The sequence below is a fragment of the Theobroma cacao genome, chromosome 1, assembly GCF_000208745.1.
Source record: "Theobroma cacao cultivar B97-61/B2 chromosome 1, Criollo_cocoa_genome_V2, whole genome shotgun sequence".
Lineage (NCBI taxonomy): Eukaryota > Viridiplantae > Streptophyta > Magnoliopsida > Malvales > Malvaceae > Theobroma > Theobroma cacao.
The window spans coordinates 18,113,503-18,130,421 of record NC_030850.1 but is presented as its reverse complement, the minus strand read 5'-3'; positions in this window follow the sequence as shown (position 1 = coordinate 18,130,421).

Here is a 16,919-nt window from a genome sequence, read left to right as displayed (position 1 = left end):
ATTCCAACACTTTCTCTTTGATTTTTCCCACCTAGGGCTTGTTCTTCCTTGGTTTCTCTTCTCTTCTGGTTTGGCTGATCACTATGGGAGAAATGGACTGATTTTTATGCCTTTTATAAAGAAAATAATGAATGGATGAGATTTTGACACATGTCACCATTCCATTGGTCCATGTGTCATACTTAGCCATTAAGCAATCTCTCTCCACCACGCATTTCTCATGTTTATCCATTTACAGGATGAATAAAATCCCTTGGCCTTGACAAGTGCTGGGACGAAAAATTTATTGATTTGCCCCTGGGGTGAAAAAATTTACGATTTTACCCTAGATAATGAAAATTTCGGTTTGACTCCGAATTGATCCTCGAAATCCTAATTACCATTTTGAGTTATCCCTAAACTGTGAACTCTTAATTTCACCTTAAAATTCCTATTTGAACTAGTTCGAGGCTTAATCGACTCAATGTACCATTAGGGGCAATATCGTCTTAACGATTTCTCGAACATCCTAAACATACAAACATTCTATCAGCATGTGAATGTCATTATAATTATTTTACAAAGTAGGGTTTGACACAACTTGTTTGCATCAAATATGCTTCTAAGTGACAAACTATTCGCCATGATCGATTTATATCATATATAAATCAACATATATAAAGCTTAGTCATTAACACAAATTATATAATCATAAACACAAGGTTTTAGAATCTTATATGATTATTCTCAATATTTTTATCAAAATCATAGCCTTTTTGTAATATTTTGAGAAATTTAACCTTTAAACTTCTTGTTGAGCTAGGACGCTTTCATCCCACCATGACCTTGAGTGACTCAACAAGCCATAATGAAACTAATTAAATAGATAACTTAGCTTACCAATTGTATCTTATACAACTCCTAGATCAGTTGGGTGACAACTCCTTGTCTAAATGTATCATATACATTTTGCCAAACTATGCCTCTAATACTATATGGTCATGTGTGACACATTTGAATAATACGGTACTAGTTTAGTAAGACCCACCAATGACTTAAACATACTCGTGTAAAAGTTTGACCTTGAGTGACTTAACAAACCTCCAATTATAAGAGCAACCTTATTATCTTGTTATATGGTCGAAGGGAACTTTTGGACTCAATATATTAATGAGGGATTTTATTTATTAATTCATTAATTAAGGTCTCATTGATTTGGCGTTGTTGATATGCATAGCATTTATCGCATTTCACATATATCATATATATATATATATATTGAACAATAAATCTATCACATGCCAACTACTGAGATGATTATGGACTTTACTAATTCTAATTTCCTCGAGCCATTAAGGAAATTAGTTGGTCAAATTCCTAAAGGATTTTACAAACATCATCATCAAGCTTTGCTTGTAATCTCCTTAAATCTCCATGGCACCTTTAGATCTCTATCTTCAAGTTACAAAAATTTTTCTATCTACCCCTAGTTTACACTTTAATGTAACTAATTACATTCTATAATAAAGAAACCTCAAGTTACTTTCGAGGGGAGTTAGGTGAGAAAAGAATTTTACAACCTAGAGTAAATGGAGGTAAGGCAAGATGCGCAGACCCTATTTTAAAATAAATAACATGACAAATAAATTTAACCATCCATGATCTAATCTTCTAAGGTCTAAGTTGATAATCATCCTTATGCTTTATAATCACAATCAAAAGCATAGAAATAAATGCAAGCTCAATATCACTTGGTGATCTTATGCGTTATTTGATAAAAGCATCAATTAAGTCACTTAAAGTACTAGATTCAAATTATTTGGTATTGTTTTATTTCAATTTAGTGTTTAAGAAATTTTCATTTTCAAAACACTTAAAGTAAACATTTTACTCTTTTTTCTTAAATAGAAATTCATTGAAATAAAACTTTCCAATTTAAGGCTTTTCATTTTAATTCTTTCCATAGTTAAAACTCCTTTTAATTTTGGAAACTTCTTTATTTTAGGAAAACTTCCTAAAAAATATCTAAGACAATATTTTAATTTCTAAATTTAGAACATGGATTAGTTTCCTAAATTGAATCTTGTTCAAGTAACCTAAATGGTAACTTAACAAATTTTGGCAACTTCTAATCAAACCAAAATTTTAAGAAAAGTTCAACGCTATCACATAACTTTAGAAATTTCTTTTAAAGTAGGAAACTATTTCCTATGAATTTTTCAAATTAAAATGCTATCTTTAATTTGAGGAATTTCTTTTAAAGTAGCAAACAATTTCCTATTATTTATAAATCACCCAAAATTAAAATTCTATCTTTAATTTTAGGAATTGCTTTTAAAGTAGAAAATAATTTCCTATTTTTTTATGAATCACTAAAAATTAAAATAGATGGCATTTAAGTTCTCTTAAAACTCCATAAATCATGAATCAAACTCATGAAAAGGCTACTAAAATTTTTCAGCGAGTGTGTTTAACAATTAAATAGAAAATTCATGGAGAATTAAGCCACTAAAACAGATCATAGCTGCCCAAAATTTTCTGCATTGAATTTTTGTTGTTTTGGAACCCGAAAACATGATTTTATGATTCTTTTTCATATTAAATCAAGTCTAGGTAAAACATGCAGTAAATTAATTTGATAAAACTAATTTTTTAACAATTAAAAACCACTCATAATATTTGCCCAATGTTAGCAAACATAATTGGCACATTAATCTCCAAAACACATCAAAACTATTCGATTTTAACTTGGCTTTGCAAGCCTTTTAATCCATTCATTAATCCATCAATTAAACATGATTTTAAACCTTTCAAAATATGTTTTAGTGAATTAAACACATGTTGTCCTGATTTGAATTAAAACAGAAAAATAAATTTTAAAGAAAGCCTTCAAAACTGATATATACCAAATTAACACAAATCAATCCTATTGATAATCACCAAGAATCAAGCATGCAAATTACACTCAAAATATCAAATAAAGGCTTTGATACCACTGCTAGGATTTGACCTCATGCTCAAATAGGAGAATAATCAATAAATTAAATATATAATGTGACAAAAAAATAAGAAACTAGATTTTAATCGAAGAAACAATTGAATCCCATAGAATTAATGTTTTTATTTTTCATGTAATTTTCAAATAAATTATGAACATTCATAATTTTAAGAGTTACATACCTTGCTCTAGATATTGTAATCAAGAGCCAATTAAATCCAAAAGGCTTGTGATAAAGTGATAACTCTTTTATATAGAGTTATTTGGACTTAATTTTGATAGTAATTTAGTTTAGCTCTTGTGATAATGCATAGAAATTAATAAGTTTATTTAATTATTTTAAATTAGTTAATTTAGGTTAGTCAATCTAATCTTAGTTAATTTTATGCTTAATTTAGTGTTAATGTGATTAAAGTAGGTTCTTATTGATTTATTTATGCTTTTGTAGGTGTTTGATGAAAGAAGAATTTTAATGGAAGAAGAAGAGCAATTTCAAGGTGTAGACCTCTAGTACACATGTTTCGGTATTTTGGCTATAAATCCTTGTACAGAGCTTCAAATGAAGTGATTCTTATACCATTGAAAATATGAGAGAAAAAGATACAACTTTTATGTTTACCACTTTACCCAGTTCGGCCTGTAAGATGGCCAAAAATCTTGTTGAAGATGGAGTACTGCAGTAGTCCTAGAACAATTATGATTTTCGCTATTCTAATGGTCAAGGCTGCAGCTTTGGAGGAAGTAGGCCACATAGTCTAATGAGGAAATCTTGATTGGAATTGACTTTTTTCTTCACCCAGCTTGGCCTAACTTCAAAGTCCTATAAAAATAACTTTTCGGAGGACTTTTGGGGAAGAACAAAACACCAGATTGAGAGCTGAAAATCAAGCCACAAAATCATTAAAGAAAAGTCTCATTGGAGCTAAAGAAGAAATTGAAGAATTCAAGAAGCTTTGGAGATCAAGAATTCAACTCTTGTGTTTTTTTTTTATCTTTTTGTTGTTATTTTATTTTCTTGGTTTTGGTTTTGATCATTAACTTTAATTTGATGATGATGTGTGACTTGATGGGAAACTAAATTGTTTATCTAAGATTATGATTGAACTCAATATGTAGTCTAATTTATTTATCTCTCTTTTGCTTATGTTTAATGAATTTAAGTTGTTTATTTTATTCTATTCTTAATGCTTCTGATTGCTTGATCACCAATTATATTGAGTTGGAAACCTAGGTTAAACCTTGACGAAGGAGATTTAGGCAGACCTTGAATAGAGTAGCATATGATCAAATGCATTTAGTTGATTAGGTGATTTAATTTGCATATAAGGTAAACATACACCTATAAATCATACGTGGCCAAAATTAGAGCACAAACTTAATGAATCTTTCTTCAATTCAATTTTCATAGACATATAGTAAATTAATTAAAAAATGTATTTTTATGAGAAACTCTACAGAGACTTGTAAATAATTTAGAACTCTAAGTTAACAACTTAATCCATTAAACTGAGTTAAGAAAGAAAGACAATATTCAGATGAAGTATTGAGGGATATCATAATCTTAGGTTTGGTAGTCACTCGAACTTAATAAAATAATTTTGCTGATAGGTTTTAGATTAGTTTTAGTTATTAGTTTCAATTTTTCTTTTTAATAATTAGGTTGTTTGGATAAGATTAGGGTGTTAAAATTTTAGTAGTTACCAATTAGGAATTAATTCAATTCTCCATGGGAATGAATTCTACTTACTATTATATTACTTGTTAACAATATGTGCACTTGCTTGAGAAATCAACAACATGAAGCAAGTAACTCGAAAAGAGAACATATTAGTGTGAAATCTTGTAGTTGAAATCTTCGCTTTTTCACCTTTAGGAGTTGTCAAATCTTTAGCCACTCAAGTGTTTGGTCTCTAACAATAATCCACACAGTGACTGAATAAGACCTTTTCTAAAGTAGGATTTTTATTGGTGCTCGCAGGTTTTGTTTCTAAAATATAAAGACCAAAAATTCTTACTGAATCTTATTTCTGTAAGATAAAGAAAACTATTTTTCTTTTCTTATTTTTATGAAACGTCTGAAGGCTTAGAGTTTTAGTTGGCTAACATAATATATTTATATAGCCAAACTAAGTTGTAACCCTAGATACAACAGTTGTATTTTTATTCAATTAAGTCTTTGTGAACTTAATTAATTTTCCCACTTTATTTTGGTCTGTTTCAATTAAGTCCAACTTAATTAATTATCCTTATTTAATCTCAATCATGTCACTTAATGTGTGTGACCCATTAAGCTTCTAACATGTTGGCAATAAATATAAATTCTAATTAAATGTCAATTTGATAAGAGAAAATTGTGAAAAATAACTCTCCTCATAAGGTGATTTTAGAAATAGCCACTCATATAAAGTTATCTGTTTTTACCCAAAAACAAGCATGAGTAGACCAAAATACTCTTAAAAATGTCTTGGCACATTAATTAATCTCCTGATATCTCCCTTCAGCCATAGAGAAAATAAATGCTCAGCTATTTCATCTTGCTCAACTTTCTATACTCCTTCAGCTTTTTGAATAGTATTAGCCTTGTTAACTCTCTATTGAGCACCATCGTCATCGGGCTGTGGTCTATCTCTCAGCATCTGGCCATATCGTTGTCAATAAACAGACCCTAGAGTAGAGATGACATCAAGATATGTTATTAGGTTTATTGCTGCAACACATTATTATTTGAAACTTTTTGAGTAAATTAGAGCATTGCCTAGAGTTGTTACATGGCATGCTTGTAAAAAATATATTAAAAGAAAAAAAATTGCATGTTTTAGTACAGAGCTTGTAGTAAAATTTGTCTATATAGTAGGTATCGTAAACATGGCGTGTAGCAAAATCATAAGAACATTGCCCAGAGTTGTTACACGCCATGCACCTCTAATACACATGGAATGTAAAAAATATATTGAAATAACATGTGTTAGCACATGGCGTGTAACGTTTTTATTGAACATGGCGTGTAACATTTTTATTGAACATGGCATGTAATATTTATTGATCATGGCGTGTAACAACATGACTAACAAATTTTAGAACACGACATGTAATGTGTAAAATTGTCAAGCCCAACTCTACAATATGTTTATTATGTCATTCTTACATAAGAATACATGTTCGCTTATTTGGATACCTCAGAAATCGTTAAAGGACAGTAATGTACCAAATGGTACAATTAAGTTGAATTAAGGCTCGAACTAGTCCAAATAGAGATTTTAAGATGAAATTGAGAATTTTAAAACCCCAGAATGACTTAAAATGGCGATTTAGAGTTCGAGGATCGATTTGGAGTCAAATTGGAATTTTCATGACCTAAGGGTAAAATGGTCATTTTAGCACCCGAGGTTAAAATTGGAATGTTGGAAGAAGTTTTTGATCAAGATTGACTATTTAGAACATAATTTGAGTTTGAGAAGTGAAAAATTTTAATTTTGACATTTTTTCGAGTATAGGGGTAAAATAGTCATTTTGCCTCCCAAGGGAAAAATCGAAATTTTACACCACCCAACACTTGTCCAGCACATGAATTTCACCCATTATTATCATGAATAATTGAAGGATTTTATGTGATGGAGAAAGAAAGCTTAATAGTTAAGAATTTAAAAATAGACCAATTGTAAGGTGACAAGTGTCAAGCTTTTATTTCTTTATTATTTTCCTTACAAATTAGCACAAAACCAGCCCATTTCTCTTCATTATGGTCGGCGTCATCAAGGAGAAGCAAGAAAAAGGAAGAACAAAACCCTAGGTGGAAATATTCAAGGGAAAAGTGTGAAAATTCAAGGAAACAAGTGAAAAAAGGTAAGATTTTTTCAATTAAGCTTGAGATCTCTCTTTCTTAAGCATTTTTTCTTATTTTTCATGGTTGAATCACATGAAATCATGATGAATCCCTTGCTGGCCGAACACTTAGAGGGAGGTTTTGATACTTGATTTGGTTAGATTTCAATGTATTCTAGTGTTTTTAGTTGATTGGTGATGTGTAGTATGAAAATCAAGCAAGAAAAATTTATGTTCTTCCATAACCCTCATTGGCCGAATTCTCCATGTGGAATATTGATGATAATTTTGATTTTCTTTCAAGTGAATTGGTTAGGAAATGATGAATTACGGTGAGAAAATCAAGTAGGAAAAATCATAGTATTGATGCACCCACCATGGCCGAAATTCCCAAGAGAAAATGTGAAGATGATTTTGCTAAATTTTATGCTATTTGACTTGTGTTTGATGGTTTGGAGAATTGGAAGAAAAATGGAGTTAATTGGAATTAAATTGGACATATTGGCCAATTAATCGAGTGATAGATCGAATTAGGCCAATACCATTTTATTTAGGTACATAATTGAATTTATATTGAACACCGTATTTAGATAGTTAACCAAGTATTTCACATCCCATTTCATGCATTAGTATAAAGCTTGAATTGGATTTACAACGATTTAGCACAAATGTAGTAAATGGTTTATTGTGCATTATATCTAGGTGGTGAGCTTTCTGGCAAAAGTAAAGAGATAGTACCCGAGGATCAAGAATCAGAGTACTTGAAATTAGACTCTCGAAATAGTGAGTAACCTTATTATCGTCTTAATTATCTAAAGTAGTGTTTATTCGTTTTCGTGAATTGATAGAAAAATGAGTTTAAATGGTAAATCTTTATGTTTTATAAGCAAAATGTGATTAAATGAAATGATTTTATAAAATTATCTTGAAATTGAAAGATGGTTTTGAAAATGGAGTTATTGGAGACTAATTGCTGTTTTAAAATCATGGTTTGAATTGAATGGCTTATGATAATATTGGCATGAATGGTTGAATTGGTAAATATGCTAAAAATGTATGGACTATTGATTTGCCTTGAGAGGCTGTAAAATAAAATAATTGCCATATCATGCTATTGCAAATTTTATTGTATGGTGGGTTTAGCTTGCTACAGTGGGCAGGTTCTGTGGGCCAGCCCTTTTGAGGGGCACGGAATCCTATTATATTCTTACCTCGATTGGGGAGGCGCGTAGGGTAATTCTCGAGGTACAACTTTAGAGTTCACTTCACGCCAAATTACCACGTGAGGGTGAACTCAGCCAATGCCAAGGAACGACTATGTTTTCAAAATAAAAACATGATTTATGCGTACATGACTTTTTAACAGCCTTGGCGAACTCGGTTGGGATAGCCCTAGGCCAAGATATCCTTGTTAACTGAGTATGAGAATGATTTTGGCACGAGCTAAACTTTTCAGGAAATCATAAGCCTCGTTGTTTATTTGGGTGAAATGAATCTATTTTATCTTATTAAAATGAGTTCGAAATGCTGTGAATCATTTTTATGTTAAACTATTTTATTTGTCTCCATTTACTCAGCTTTAGATATTTTAGATGATATTTGTTTACTGATTGGGATTATATAATCTCACCACCCTCCTTTCCACCCATTTCAGGCTTAGGATAATCGGTAGATAGCTCATTTCGTTGAGGGCTACAGTTGGACTTGCATCCTCAAAAACTATAGATTTACCGTTTTTGATATTTTTGGCCATTCGTGGGCCCACATGTCACTGTAAATTAAATCTTATGCTTTAGTTGTCTGTATTACAATATGTATAAATTTATTTAGCTTTTACGCTGTAAAAATTATTTACCGGTAACTCTATAAATATTGTTTTATAAGAAAATAAAATATTTTATTGAATATTTTTATTATATTCAAATAGGTACAGTTTCACTTTAAATGAATGTTTTATACATCTAAACTTATTTTTGATTATGAAATATGTGTTTTCCACTCGCATACTACATTTTTAGCTGGTTTCGAAATTTTTGAGAAAAATGACCAAAATACCCCTATATAGTTGAAATTTCTCTTTGACTGTTCTTAAATTGAAATTGGTTCATATCACTTTAAAACATGATTTTAGTAACTAATACTCACAAAGGAAGCGAGAAAACTGATGTTAAGTCTTACGAGGTTTCGATTGGCATTTCTGGTAATGAATGTCTATCAGGACATCGCGACTGTTGTCACGGGCTCGATAAGAGTTTCGGGTCATGACAATGACATTGGTATTAGAGCTTTTGATTTTAAAGATCAGAGCTTTTGGGTTTAAAGTTGTTTTAAAGTTATTTTAAAATTTACAGTATTAGTGTGGCATTGAGTTAAGTTAGGTTAGACTGAATAGAATGCATGTATTTGCATGTAGAGCTTCAGGTTGTTTAAACATGCTTTATTCCTTCTTATAGATTATCATGCCTCCTCGACGTGAACACCCACCTCTTACTAGATCGGCTGGGAGGGGAAGAGGGCGTTCTCAACATCGTCAGCTAGATCCTATAGAGGGGGAATCGGCTGTGTCTACTATTTGGGCAGCACCTGCTATTGAGCAGACCGAGACTCCTCCACCTCCTTCGCCATTTACTAGTATTCCTTCTATGCCTCTTGAGGCTGTTCAGGCATTGGCAGCCTTCTTTATTGCTATTGCTGGCTAGGCTCAGGTTGGTCAAGCTCTTCCTACAGTTCCTCCAGTTGCTCCTTTAGTGCCACCACCCCCATCTCTTGTCCCACCACTAGTGCTTGATGTTCTAATTCTAAGAAGCTTAAAGAGGCTAGGCAAAATGGTTGCATTTCTTTTATGGGTGAGTCGGACGCAACCGTAGCTGAAGAGGTGGTGCAAATGGCTTTAAGAGCTGAGAAGCTTGCGAATGAAAATAGGAGAATGCGAGCTGAGTTAGCAAAAAGGAGAAATTTCAGTGTATCTTTTGGTTAGCCACCAAAAAGGGGCAAAGACTCATTTGTTTCAGGAAGTACTACTACTGTTTCAGTAACATCTTCCCGACCCCCATTTTCACAGACATAGCAAAGGCCTCCGAGATTTAACAGATTTACGATGACTATTTTTGGGAAGAGTTATGGAGGTTCTGATAAATGCAGAAATTGTGGAAGATATCATGTCGAGTCGTGTAGAGGGCCTATATGATGTTTTTATTGTGGTCAGTCGGGTCACATTACGAGAGATTCCCACAGTTAGGACGGGCTACGGTAGCTGCTCCATCTCCACCAGCTCGTACGGATATGCAGAGGAGAGATTCCTCTGGATTACAATCGAGACAGGGATGGTTTTGACATACCACCAAAGGTAGATTAAATATGTTGAAATTAGTGTTCTAATAAAGTACATATGATAGAAAGCTAGTTTTGTAAATTGTAGTTTCCATGATCATGAAACTTTTGAACTAATAATAAGATAAGCATAAAATGTTGATTCAGGTGGATTAATTTCATGACGATTTTAAGTTGAAGTGATTGGACTATATGAGATGTAAGACAAAGAAGACCAGTAGTTGTGAATACTAAAGAATTGTGGAACATTAGAAAACAATGAATAATTATGTGTGTGGTGTCATACATATATGGTGAAGTCACTATACAATATAGAAAGAGTATTCTCAAGTGGGATTTATTTACTGATGATAAGTGGTGTGCAATATGAGATACATGTCGCTATAAATAAATTTGGAGATTTTTGCTTAAGCAAACTCGTACTAAATGTTATGGTAAAGATATCTGAATGTTAGTGGCAAAATAAATACGTTAAATCAAAGTTCTGATCGTGCACTTGTGATAGAAAGTTAGTCTTGCTAATTGTGGTATAGACTCAGAGGGAAGCCACACGATTGTGAATAATTGAGGTAGTAGCTTTAAAGGTAGAAGAGTTGCTAGGATAAAGTGAATTCAAATAGTTGCAATGCCACAGTACTGACTATCAAACGCTGTCGCGTTAAGAACCCCTTATGGTTAGAAAGCATGAGCAAATTATTAGCGACATAAAGATCAGACTCGCGAGTTGAAATATGGTTATTGGTTTTGATGCTAAGCTTTGTTGTTTAGAGTCTTAAGTGCATTGGGGAGGTATTAAGATAAAGATGATGACTGAAATTGCAAAGTTTCTTTATTGTCTTTCATATTGACATGTAAGAGAGAAACGTTAGAGAGTTTTTGTGATGGCTACATAAAAATAAATTAACATGTGGAGTGTTAAGATGAATAATATGTTGACTAAAGTCAAATCTTAAGAAATAAAGAAGACAAGAGATTAAGCCTTGTTAAAGACTAAAGAGAAAGCGAGTGAAAAGTTAGATGAATGTATGAGATATTGATAAGAGTTGTCAATACCAAGTGATGAGAGTGTGAATGAAGATTTCAAGAATGATATAGCAAATGAGTTTATATAGAATATTGTTACGAGAATTTACAAATCTTGTCTTGACTTTGTTGAAAGGAAAGGATTAGTGATAACACAAGTAAACTACGTGGCATGCTAGAAACCCTTGGAGATAAATTGAAGCATGAGTAGCTGGGCGTGCCTTTATGGAAATGATATACTTGGAGTATGAAAGAGCAAATAAGTGATTAAGTGTTTCAAGAATGTTTAAACGCCTTTGAGAAAGAATTATAAGTTATACGTGATGACCATAAGATGCGTGACTTTGAAACTTGCTAAGGAGCCAAACGCTTAAGTCACGAGTTAAGTGATCACTTGATGTGAGACATAAGTTTAAGATAGATATCCTTAAGGAAATACTCAAGAGAAGTTCTGCCATGGATCTCGTGAAAGCAATCACTAAGTTATGTGATCATAAAATGAAGTCGTAAGCTGATAGTGATACTTGTATTGACATTGAAAAGTACTTGAGGAGAATCTAGTTTCAAGTCTTGCAATTTCAATTACAATCTGTAAATTGGCTAAGAGAGAATGATGTTATATTCGTATGAAAGAGTGGAACAAAGGATGATAGAAGTTGACCTTCATAATGAAGTCGGATAATGAAACTTTCCTAATATATTATGGAAATTAGAATTCGAAATGCTTGAGGCATACATGATTCAAAAGAGTCTGAGTTTTAAGTGACAAATCAATATCGGAATGCAAGAAGGATACAAGGTAATGTAGAGGCATGAAGGATAATTAGGGAAAAAGGATGACTCTTAGGAATTATGGTATTGCATAAGATGCAATGATCAAGTTAAGATAAATCTTTGAGGCATCAATGGGATTATAAAGCATACATGCATAATAGATTATAATTCAATGGAGATGACATTGTGATGCAATGATATATAGTACAAGGAAACTTAAGCATATAATTGGAAATGATAAGAAGGGAGTATAAGTATGTAAATGATATGGAACTATGCACAAGCATGATGAGAATTTGTATGAATTATGAAGATTATTCTATTGAATCTTGGTTATGGATGGGAATGAACAAAGAGAAATTAGTCTGAAGGCATTTGAAAACAGAGACCCGTATACATAATGAGGAATATGGACATTTGAATGTGCGTGTATACGTATGTGTGAAGTTAGTGATGTACCCAACTAAAATGAAGAATGGTTTTAGTGGTTCGAGATTTGAGCTCAATATATTTGATGAGTTGTATAGATAATGTAACGATCAAAAATCTTATCAGAAGTCGATTTATGGCGACCTAAGGAATTTTGGGAAAATAGTTAAGGAAATGTAATCTATAGTGCGATTAAGCCATATGAGATGGATTAATAGGATTAAGAAGATTGAAACTTCCTAAATGCAAGGTAAACATGAAGTATGTGGAAATAATTGAAGCCATTAATCTTCCCTAACGCTGAGGATATGTACAGGAATGAGTATGGCATGTTTATGATGCCGTAAACTACACAATAGTGTATGAGGATAGGATGAATGAATGAAAGTCGAGAAGTTTGATATGGAATGAAGTAATAAGATAGTGATTGGTATACCTAAATAAGTATAAAATGCGATCGAAATTGGTATGATTGAGATGGAGTTATGGTTCAAGTTTAATGATAGTAATAGAAGTATGCTTGGTGTCTCGATATAAGAGATCATAATTGTGAAGGTTACTGTTGATCTAATTTTAAAGGATAATAATAGACATAAGTGAAGTACTCGAGTTGAATTGGAGGTAAATGAGGTGAACAAATCGAAATTCCCTATAAAGGGGAGAACATAAAAAGTCGAGCATTAGAGGAGAAAACAATACCCACACCTTTTCTCTGAGTTCAGTAAATGAAATTTTGAGGTCAAAATTTTTTTTTAAGGGGGGTGGTGCTATCAAGCCCAGCTCTACAATATGTTTATTATGCCATTCTTACATAAGAATGCATGTTTGCTTACTTGGGTACCTCAAAAATCGTTAAAGGACGGTAATGTACCAAATGGTACAATTAAGTTGAATTAAGCCTTGAACTAGTCCAAATAGAGATTTTAAGATGAAATTGAGAATTTTAAAGCCCTAGAATGACTTAAAATGGTGATTCAGAGTTCGAGGACCGATTTGGAGTCAAATTGGAATTTTCATTACCTAGGGGTAAAATGGTCATTTTGCCACCCAAGGTTAAAATAGGAATGTTGGAAGAAGTTTTTGATCAAGATTGACTATTTAGAACATAATTTGAGTTTGAGAAGTGAAAAATTTTAATTTCGATATTTTTTTGAGCATAGGGGTAAAATAGTCATTTTGCCTCCTAAGGGCAAAATCAAAATTTTACACCACCCAACACTTGTCCAACACATGAATTTCACACATTATTATCATGGATAACTGAAAGATTTTATGTGGTGGAGAAAGAAAGCTTAATAGTTAAGAATTTAAAAATAGACCAATGGTAAGGTAACAAGTGTTAAGCTTTTATTTCTTTATTATTTTTCTTATAAATTAGCACAAAACCAGCCCATTTCTCTTCATTATGGTCGGCCTCACCAAGGAGAAGCAAGAAAAAGGAAGAACAAAACCCTAGGTGGAAAACTTCAAGGGAAAAGTGTGAAAATTCAAGGAAACAAGTGAAAAAAGGTAAGATTTTTTCAATTAAGCTTGAGATCTCTCTTTCTTAAGCATTTTTTCTTATTTTCCATGGTTGAATCACATGAAATCATGATGAATCCCTTGCTAGCCGAACACTTAGAGGGAGGTTTTGATGCTTGATTTGGTTAGATTTCAATGTATTCTAGTGTTTTTAGTTGATTGGTGATGTGTAGTATGAAAATCAAGCAAGAAAAATTTATGTTCTTCCATAACCCTCATTGGCCAAATTCTCCATGTGGAATATTGATGATGATTTTGATTTTATTTTAAGTGAATTGGTTAGGAAATGATGAATTACGGTGAGAAAATCAAGTAAAAAAAATCATAGTACTGATGCACCCACCATGGCTGAAATTTCCAAGAGAAAATGTGAAGATGATTTTGCTAAATTTTATGCTATTTGACTTGTGTTTGATGGTTTGGAGAATTGGAAGAAAAATGGAGTTAATTGGAGTTAAATTGGACATATTGGCCAATTAATCGGGTGATAGATCGAATTAGGCCAATACCATTTTATTTAGGTACATAATTGAATTTATATTGAACATCGTATTTAGATAGTTACTCGAGTATTTCACATCCCATTTCATGCATTAGTATAAAGCCTGAATTGGATTTACAACGGTTTAGCACAAATGTAGTAAATGGTTTATTGTGCATTATGTTTAGGTGGTGAGCTTTCTAGCAAAAGTAAAGAGATAGTACTCGAGGATCAAGAATCGGAGTACTCGGAATTCGACTCCCGAAATAGTGAGTAACCTTATTATCGTCTTAATTATCTAAAGTAGTTTTTATTCGTTTTTGTGAATTGATAGAAAAATGAGTTTAAATGGTAAATCTTTATGTTTTATAAGCAAAATGTGATTAAACGAAATGAGTTTATAAAATTGTCTTGAAATTGAAAGATGGTTTTGAAAATGGAGTAATTGGAGACTAATTGCTGTGTTATAAATCATGGTTTGAATTGCATGGCTTATGATAATATTGGCATAAATGGTTGAATTGGTAAATATGCTGAAAATGTATGGACTGTTGATTTGCCTTGAGAGGCTGTAAAATAAAATAATTGCCATGTCATGCTATTGCAAATTTTATTGTATGGTGGGTTTAGCTTGCTGTAGTGGGCGGGTTCTGTAGACCAGCCTTTTTGAGGGGCACGAAATCCAGTTATATTCTTACCTCGATTGGGGAGGCACGTAGGGTAACTCTGGAGGAACAACTTTAGAGTTCACTTCATGCCAAACAACCACGTGAGGGTGAACTCAACCAATGCCAAGGAACGACTATGTTTTCAAAATAAAAACATGATTTATGCAAACATGACTTTTTAACAGCCTTGGCGAACTCGGTTGGGATAGCCCCTGGCCAAGATATCCCTGATAACTGAGTATGAGAATGATTTTGGCACAAGCCAAACCTTTCAGGAAATCATAAGCCTCGTTGTTTATTTGAGTGAAATGAATATATTTTATCTTATTAAAATGAGTTTGAAATGCTGTGAATCATTTTTATGTTAAACTATTTTATCTGTCTCCATTTACTCAGCTTTAGATATTTTAGATGGTATTTGTTTACTGATTGGGATTATATAATCTCACCACCCTCTTTTTCACCCATTTCAGGCTTAGGATAGTCGGTAGATAGCTCATTTCGTTGAAGGCTACAATTGGACATGCATCCTCAAAAACTGTAGGTTTATCGCTTTTCATACTTTTGGTCGTTCGTGGGCTCACGTGTCACTGTAAATTAAATCTTATGCTTTGGTTATCTGTATTACAGTATGTATGAATTTATTTAGCTTTTACGCTACAAAAATTATTTACCGATAACTCTATAAATATTGTTTTATAAAAAAATAAAATATTTTATTAAATATTTTTATTATATTCAAATAGGTATAGTTTCACTTTAAATGAATGTTTTAGACATCTAAACTTATTTTTGATTATAAAATATTTATTATTTACTCGAACACTACATTTTTAGCTGGTTTCGAAATTTTTGAGAAAAATAACTAAAATACCCCTATGCAGTTGAAATTTCTCTTTGACTGTTTTTGAATTGAAATTGGTTCATATCACTTTAAAACATGATTTTAGTAAATATTACTCACAGGGGAAGCGAGAAAACTAAGGTTAAGCCTTGTGAGGTTTCGATTGGCATTCCGGGTAATGAATGTCTATCGGGACATCGCGGTGGTTGTCACGGGCTAGATGGGAGTTTCGGGTCATGATAAAAATGACTGACAAATTTTTTGTTTTCAAAATTTCAGTGGCCTTCCAAATTTGCAACTTGTGATAAGACATGGTGGTCAGTTGGTGGATGACATTTACAAGGTGGTGAGTCACGAATACAAGGGGTTAGGAGTGATTTGTCGCTTGTGGGATTGATGAAGCTGGTTGAAGATGTTGTTAGGGTAAACTCTTAAATTCATAAGATTGAGTTACATTCATTGATCAGTACACCCAGAGAGCTATCATGCTTAATTATCAAGGACGATGAGGATGTTGCATTAATTTTTCTAGAACAGAGGAATGTTCCGACAATGTACGTCACCATTAAAGAATGCCATACAAATGTTATGTCACATGACAAAGCTATACAATATGGTAATCACCTTAATCAAAATGAGATTTACAGTGCTTCACATATACCATAGCATTTGGTCCTTAACCCACAACAATGCTAATTGACGTATGCACAAGAGTTTATGAAAGTCTAGTAGACACATGACATTCACAGAATAGTTGGCTGCACAATTTCAATTAGCATGTGCATCGAACCAATTACTTACTTCTGTCTAACAAATGCAATGATCGGGTAAAATTGTATAGGGTGTAACGCCATTTTCAAATGAGATTACGACACTTGAGGACAACATTGCTGCGCTAGAGGACAACATTGCGACATTGGAGGATGACACTACAATAGTGGAGGATAATACTGCATTTGATGAGGGAAATGAAGATCTGTTCCCTGCCAGTGAAGATAGATTTAATGACAATTTAGATGACAGGCCTGATGAATGGCATGATGACAGTTT